Here is a 7,500-nt window from a genome sequence, read left to right as displayed (position 1 = left end):
TGAAACAATTGTTAGAGATGGTGGGGAGTCAGATGGAAGGAAGAGAATATGAACGGAGGTACAGTAGGAATGAAAAAGGTTGTAGTTAGGGGCTGACGTGACATTGCAAAGACCCTTAAGTAATGCCTACAGTTTACCACGTGAGGTGCACTGACGACACTACCCCATACGGAGACTATCTTTGTTTACAGTATGGATGTAGATATGCATAAATCTTGCACAGTTTCACTACCAGCTAAATATCTCGCAGGTAAATGAACGCCATGGATCACTATCTTCTACCATTGCTCCTTACAAAGCACTATATTTTTTATAGCTGCCATTTTCACGCAAAGAAAGAACAGGCAGTTCTTTCTACTTATTTATTCATCTTTTCGCGTTATGTAGCCTCTTACAATATAGCATTTTTGGTGTCATTCTCGTTGAGTCCTAGACATGTACGTATACTATCAGTGTGTCTGGGTTCAATAATGTCATAACTCTTCTTCTTCTTTTGTTCTAATTAATTTCTTCGAATTGCTTCCTCATTCCCGAGTATTCTGAGGCTTTTAAATCTTCCCCACAAGTCTTTGTTAAGTTAGAATTTTAGGATCTTATGACGTCATGGTTTTTGTATTTTATTTCGTTAATTTCAAAATATATTTTTAATTACCTATATAACAATATCTTTTAATCTGTTTCAAAACTCATCAGTTTGGAAAAGAGTTAATATTCATTTTGAGTTATATTAAAATGAATCTTTTTACAAACTCATCAGTTTGGAAAAGAGTTAATATTCATATTGAGTTGTATTAAAATGAATCTCTTTTTTTCTTGCTTTTCTAATGGACTTTTAGAACAACTAAAATCATATATCCCAAATAAAATTGCCAAAGCTTGAGCTATTTTATATATATGTTTTTATCTTATGGCGTTGAAACCGAATGCAGAACTATGTTTTACCTATAGATTATATTGGTACATTTTAGTTTCCATAGAAAGTTGGTTTACAACAGCGTGGCTAACATCTGGCGTATATTTGATATAATCGAAAATATATTTGAACAAATACTTCAGAAATTGCTATCAGTTATAAAGATATCATTCAGTATGTTTGCGTTTCAGTTTGATGTAATATTCATGAATATTACCATGGAAATGCAGATAAGTAAAATTAAATTCTTGGAAGAGACTGTACGAGTTAATGAGGACAAAAATCCTCCTAGCAAGAAACTACGCTCTCTGATTGCTGACGAAGTCGCTCTTCCAAATGTAGTCTCCCCTCCCCCCACCCCACCTCCCATTACGCCCTGGGGCTCAGGACGCGTTCGATTCGCCTTCAGGCAATTTTGGAATCGGGTGGGTTTCATATTGAGCATTTGTATGACTTGCTCATCATCTGCTGATGATGACTCCCGTAAGTTTACTCCGTTCATCAGTATTTATCAGTTATCATTGCGTATTTTGATATCGCTCTGAAAAAGTGATCGTACATTTCCAAACATCAAGTTAATACTGAAATGAGAGAGAGAGAGAGAGAGAGAGAGAGAGAGAGAGAGAGAGAGAGAGAGAGAGAGAGAGAGAGAGAGAGAGAGAAGGGGTGTGGGGTTTAGGAACAGCCACACAATTAAGATGTTTCTTGCACGATGAATGGAGGTACCTGAAAATCCCCTGCAAGAAATAGGTAGGCGTAGTTTTCAATGAGGAGGAAGTTTTCCCAGCCAGAGTCTTTTGGAAGAACTTTTGGAAGGGGGGTGGGGGAAATTCTCGTATACTTATTAAGTCTTGACCAAATGTTTTCAGAGATCATGAAAAGAGAAAGTTCTTCTTCTTCCACATTCGATGTCAATAATGATGTTACCTTTTCATCTCCTCCTTTTTGGCCAGGCAAGATTTCTCTCCCGCAAAGCAGGAAAAGTTTACTTTCTCTTTCGCTTTCTCGATATTTTCCAAACATTGTTGCGGGTTTCCTGAAAGCGGTCCCTTATCTGAGTGCTCAAAAATACGCCAGATCCTTTAAAACTCCTGTGAGTGTTGAGCTGTAAATTCTTCTCAAGTTGACATGTAAAACGAAGCTGACTGTGTTGTTCTCTAGGTGTTTCACAAAAAAATATTGTTGAGGCTTTTTGAAATTAGTTCGTTATCTGAGAGTCCAAAATTACACGAGGAGAACTTTTGTTGGTCTAGTGGTTATGTCCTTACTTCTTATTCAATGTTGCCTCATTTCATTGCTTCGTCGTTGCATGTGACTTTCAAATATTTTTTTTAATCACCGCACGATTGTATCTCAGGCATAATTCAACATGCACAGTTTGAATTAGTGGAAGTTTCCCTGCCTTTATAAGTTAAAAAAAAAACACCAAAAGATTGGTAAATATAAACTAAAGACAATTTTCTTTGGCGAAGCTTCGTAAATGAAAATGGCCATATGTGAGAAAAGAGATACAAGGGGGAGGGTGGAGAAATATAGTAAAATACCTGTTTAAATAACAAATAAAGAAGCAAAACAAAAATCTGAACACCACTGTCCCAGCGAGAGCTAGAATTCACTGCATTATTTGACCCAGATTAAATGATCATGGTATTTACACCAGCTGGATCGCTCACTCAGATGCAGGACACTTTCCAATGTGATTATTGACAGTTAAATTGTTCTTGCTTTTCTTTTTGGAGATAATTCATTTAATTTGTGTCTGGATTTTCTGTTTTTCTTTCCGGCTTATTTTTGTTTTTATTTTAGTAACTTCTTTTTCGCGTTTTTAACTTTGAACGAAGCTAATTTTTTTACTTGTCTTGTCTGTTTGGAAAAGCACAATGTTGCTACTTTTATTGCTACTACAACTGCAGTGATCATTATTATCAGTCGATATATGTATAATATATATATATATAATATATATATACTATATTATATATATATATATATATATATATATATAATATATATATATATATATACCTATATATATATATATATATATATAATATATATATATATATATATATATATATATATATATAATATTATATATATATATATATATATATATATATATATTATGTATCTTAAAAAAGGTGTGGTAGTGAATTGTTAATCTCAGCTTTTTCCGGTTGGAGATAGGGCGCTTAATGACAAGCGCTAGGCTCCTTGAAGAATGCTGAAATGAAAAACAGCCATGAATGATGACCAAAGCGATCTGAGGTCGGCGACACCTCAGAAATCACAGTTAGGAAATATCAAAGGAATACATATGTGGTAGATCTCCAAGATTGGAGTAATGACAGTGGTTCAGTGGCTATTGTAGAGGGGAAATCTGAGTTTTCAGAGGCAGAAATGCAATCAAGGAAGCGAATATTTAGAGAACATTTAGCCAATGCGGATTATAGTGAGCATGTTGAAGTGGTAAGCGAGCTCTTGGCAGAATTTGGGGATACAGTAGCTTTACAAGGTGATAAACTGGGATTGACTAATGTGTTAGAACATAAGGTAAACTTAGAGAAAGGCACAAAACCTATTCATATTCCTGCATACCGCATGCCTTTCAAAATCAGAGAACAGGTAGAGAAAGAGGTCAATAAATGGGAAGAGGAAGTAATCATTAGACCTAAATGAAAAACAATCCCTGACCGGTATCTAGTCGCATGCATACCAGATCTTTTTGTAGAAATCGGGGGACATAATATTTATAGCTCAATTGATTTAGTGCAGGGTTTATCTGCAGGTCCCTCTTAGTGAGAGTAGTAAGGAATATACGGCTTTTTCAGTGCCCAAGGGGCACTATGAATTTACGCGGATGACGTTCGGTTTCTCGGGCAGTCCGATGACTTTTACCAGGTTGGTGAACACAGTTTTGCACGGGTTATTGGGTAAAAATGTTTTCGTATACATGGATGATATATTTGTTGGAACAGACACGATCGTGCAACACCTGGAAGTGCTTAAGGAAGTACTTAGGAGGCTTTGTTTAGCAGGGTTGAAAATTAAGCTAGCTAAGTGTTCGTTCTTGAAAAAGCAAATCACATATTTAAGCCATGTCATATCCAAGGAAGGGGTTAGAGTAAACGACGATAAAGTCAAAGCAATAGCGAATTTTCGCACCCCAAGATCAAAGAAAGAAATTAAGTCATTCCTAGGCATTGCCGGTTTCTTTCGTAGGTTTGTGAAAAGGTTTTCTAACATAGCAGCTCCTCTAACAAATATATTGCGGGAAGATATTCAATTTCAATGGGGGAAACCCCAGAGTGATAGTTTTCAGAAACTTCAGGACGTGTTAATGAATCTCATTGCATTTTATAGCAGGAAGTTTAGGACAAAGGGCAGCAGTGAAAGATCAATAGCTACCATAGATAAAGAAGCCTTTGCAATAGTATCAAGTTTGGTTCATTTTAAAATGTTACTGATGGGGGAATAAAGTAGAAGTCCTTACAGACCACAAGCCATTATTGGATCTTTTTAATAAACCCGATTTGTCGCCTAAAAGAGCTTGATGGTTTCTAACTATCAGAGACTTCGATGCAAACCTCAAATATATAATATATTGTCGTGCAGTTGCCTTTTTTTCTGGTTTCGCAAATTGATGGTGAAATGTGTTTAGTCAGTTTAATTAAATGTAGTAGCGGACGCCCTTAGTAGAAGTTTTCATGACACGGAAGGATCTCAAGTTGCGCTAGTCACTAGCGATTCTATACAATGGGATATGAGTCTCATGGAGCAAAGGCAGATGAAGATGAAATTTTGGCGGACGCAAAAGCGTTTCTTAGAGGGGAATTAGTCAGAAAACGTTATAAGTTACCTTTTTCGGGTTTAGAGTTAGAACGTAATCTGTTGGTCAGGAAAATTAAATATAAATTGAGGACTAGTGAGAGTAAAGGAGACACGACACAGATCGTAATTCCGAAAGTCCTAATTCCAGTGGTTTTGGATATAGTACATTGCAGGTTCGGTTGTCCACACTTGGGGATAGAAAAAACATATAATAATGAGGTGCGTGCTAAATATGTTTGGAAAAACATGGGGAAAGATGTGGAAAATTTTGTGAAAAACTGTACAGTATGCAATGCAATGCTTGCAAACCTGCAAGGATAACTTGCTGCAAATTAGGGTCATATTCGATACCAAGTAGACCTTTTCAGAGAATACATATGGATATCCTAAGAAATTTTTGTGAATCTAGATATGCGAATAAGTATTTGTTAGTAATAATAGATGAACTTACGAGGATAGTAGAAATTTTTCCACTTAAACATAAAACAGCTGAAGAAGAAGCTATAGCATTTTTCAATGGTATCATTTGCAGATATGGCTCACCCGAGGTTTTATTGACTGACAATGGCAGAGAATTTGTAAACAAAACTTTAGAATGTTTGGCGGAAGTCATGGGGATACAGAAAGTAACAATTATTCCATACAGACCTGAAGCCAATGGGTTGTGTGAACGAGCAAACAGGAAAGTGCTTGAAGTTCTCAGGAAGACTGTAGGTGGTGTTGAAAAGGATTAAAAAAAGCTTGGGATAGATATATTGATGTTGTTAGACATAATATTAACACTATGGTTAGTGATTCCATTAAAATGTCTCCATTTGAAGCTTTGTTTGGTTGCCCAGCACGAGGCACATTTGATCTGTTAATTATACCTCATCATGGGGAAGATACAATCGAAGCATTAATTTCCACTGCGAAGGAGAGACATTTTTGTCTCAGCCGTAATCTCGAGGCAACGACCCGAGAAATGGTAGAAAAAAGTAATAGCAGAATATCTGATCCTAAAATCAATGTTGGAGACAAGGTATTTCTGAAAATCAACGTGAGAAATGAACTAAATTACTAATTGGGTCCGAAATTTGAGGGTCCTTTTAGAGTTGTTGAGGAAAAGACTGGAAACAGATTTATATTCTTAGAGGAAAAAACAGGTCGGTCGAAATTAACCCATGTATCAAAACTGAAAAGAGTTGGTTGTGGTAACTAATATATTGTCGTGCAGTTGCCTTTTTTTTCTGGTTTCGCAAATTGATGGTGAAATGTGTTTAGTCAGTTTAATTTAATGTTTTTTTCTCTTTCATTTCTTTTACTATTTTTCTTATTATGGGCAAACTGCGGCGATTTGGCGTAAAAACCAGAGGTAATTATTTCACGTGGAATATCGGGTTGCAAAGTATGGCAAATTTCTGTTAAGCTGAGAAATATTATGACAAGCCCGTGAGGTGGTTCCTGGTGGTATGGGTTTATTGGGGCTGAATTTTTGCGGCTTTTTTGGTGGTGATTTTTTTGGGCTGAATTGTTTGTGTCTATGATCTTTCGCAGTGGATTTTTTTGTGGTCATAATTTTTGGCGGTGGTCTGTGGTTTTATGAGCCAAAGAGGGGGGTATTGTGGTTCTTTTGGTTTTATGGGTCCCTATGAAGAGGTTGTATTTTTATATTCACCAGTGGTTGTATTTGGCGGTATATAATTGTTGAATTGTGGTTTTCTGTGGTTTATATCCTGACTAGGTGGTTATGCGTTTTTACATACATGTGGCAGTATCATGAATGAGTTATGTTTTCGAGGACAATTTTTGGATACCTTTGTGGATGTCCTAGGGATAATTTTGTGGAATATGGTTATATAGTATCAGTAAAGATTTTTTGGGCCATTTGGAGGAATAACGATTTCTGAGGTTGCAAGTCTGACTAGACTAGTCTATAGTGCGATTTGAGCACATGAGGTATTCACAAGTGGATTAATGCTGATAATGCTGTGATGAGACCGGTTGCTGATTTTTCTTTTGGAGTTGATTACTCGAGATTTGCTCTGTTTTCAGGGATGTCAATTATAACATTCCATGGGGATGAATGGAAGGGGTCAATTCCGGTTGATGGGATATGTTACGGCAACAAATTCCGTAACGATATATAGTGCGTTTAAGTGGAAAAGCGCTGGATTATATATGTTTTTTTTTCTCTCTGTGTACATTTTGTAATGGGAAAAGTTGAATTATTATTATTATTATTTTTCCTACAAGGAATATTTGCAATTGGAGTTAAGCTTTACATAGCATTTCTATTATAGACAGGAGGTAGAATTTATTGGGGTATGTGTGTCAGATAGAAGGGGTATTCGGCATTATATTTGATGAAGGTTAACTATATAAAGAGTACAGGGGTTTTGCTGTATAGACATTATCGGGGTTTTGATAGTGTATTTGTCAGATAAAGGATTAGTTATGAGGATTCAGTGGGTAAAGATCATATTTTGTTTTAGTGAGGAATTTTTAATAACTGACTATGAGATTGGGTTTATTAGTTAATGAAAGATTCGTGTGGTAAAGCAAGACTTTTCAAATACGGACACACGATGACTTTAGAGAATTCCCAACTTCACGCGATGGTGATGACGGTTCTACAGTACCAGAGGTCGAATCTACACACGAGCGGCGATGTTATGGATCGCCTTTGCAATGGGCGGGATGTTGTCGGTGGATCGTCTCAGGATATGTTCTGGGACAAATCAGGAGTCTACAATCTTCTATGAGGCGGGTGCAAT

The 7,500-nt window shown here is 36.4% G+C and overlaps 1 protein-coding gene across 1 annotated transcript in view; it reads right to left on the bottom strand.

Moving 5' to 3' along the window:
- LOC135226444 (uncharacterized) overlaps positions 1 to 7,500 on the bottom strand; it is a 336,218-nt gene that overhangs the window by 87,874 nt on the left and 240,844 nt on the right. The gene's annotated exons all lie outside the window — the stretch shown is intronic.

Source organism: Macrobrachium nipponense, chromosome 14 (assembly GCF_015104395.2).
Source record: "Macrobrachium nipponense isolate FS-2020 chromosome 14, ASM1510439v2, whole genome shotgun sequence".
Lineage (NCBI taxonomy): Eukaryota > Metazoa > Arthropoda > Malacostraca > Decapoda > Palaemonidae > Macrobrachium > Macrobrachium nipponense.
Note: the sequence above shows the minus strand (reverse complement) of the source record. Positions and strands in the feature narration are given on the sequence as shown.